A 1,027-nucleotide genomic window follows, 5' to 3' on the forward strand; every position below is an offset into this window, starting at 1 on the left:
GTGTGTGTGTGTGTGTCTGCAGCGCGTTCATTGGACCAACTTCAGTTCTGCTGTTTTAATAAGTGAAACTGGATCTTCTGTGAAATTGATTATTGCTGAATTATCGATTGTCCCTCTGTCAGTCATTTTTGTGTATTTTGATCAATATGGTAAAAACAATGTGAATTAATTAAGTGTGAATGATTTCTAAATGGAGTTCGCAGTAATTAACATTTAATAGTGTGTGTGTTACTGTGTGTGTGTGTGTGTGTGTGTGTGTTACTGTGTGTGTGTGTGTGTGTGTGTGTGTTACTACTGTACAACACACAAGCTTATTATCAGCTGTACAAACCACCACAAGCTTGTTATTATCACTGTAGCAAACACACAACTTTATTAGTCACTGTACAAACACATCAACTATTATAGTCACTGTACAAACAGCCAGGACTTTATTCTATCACTGAGCGGAAACACAACTGTTATTATCACTCTACAAACCAGCAGCTTTATTATCACTGGTTACAAACACACAAACTGTATTATCAACTGGGTACAAACGACAGCGACTATTATTATCACGTACAAACAACTTTATATCACTGTACAAACACACAACTTTTATTATCACTGTACAAAACACCACAACTCTATTAACACTGTAGCAAACAACTTTATTATCACTGTACAAACACACAACTTTATTATCACTGTACAAACAAGCAAACTTTTAGTTATCACTGTACAAACAACTTTATTATCACTGCTACAAACAACCACCAACGTTTTAGTTATCAACTGTAACAAACACCACAACTTTATTAACAGCTGGTACAAACAACTTTATTAACACCTGGTACAAACACACAACTTTATAACACTGTACAAAACACACAACTTTGATTTAACACTGTACAAAGGCACACAACTTTATTAACACTGTACAAAACAACTTTAAGAGAATGACTGACTAAATATTTGCTGCAGATTTTATTTAGCCCAGTTAGCGTATTGTATGCTAACATTAGCATAATTTCAAGCATGATAT

This window comes from Morone saxatilis, unplaced genomic scaffold (assembly GCF_004916995.1).
Source record: "Morone saxatilis isolate NCDOM2014 unplaced genomic scaffold, NCSU_SB_2.0 Contig11, whole genome shotgun sequence".
NCBI classification, from domain to species: Eukaryota; Metazoa; Chordata; class Actinopteri; family Moronidae; genus Morone; species Morone saxatilis.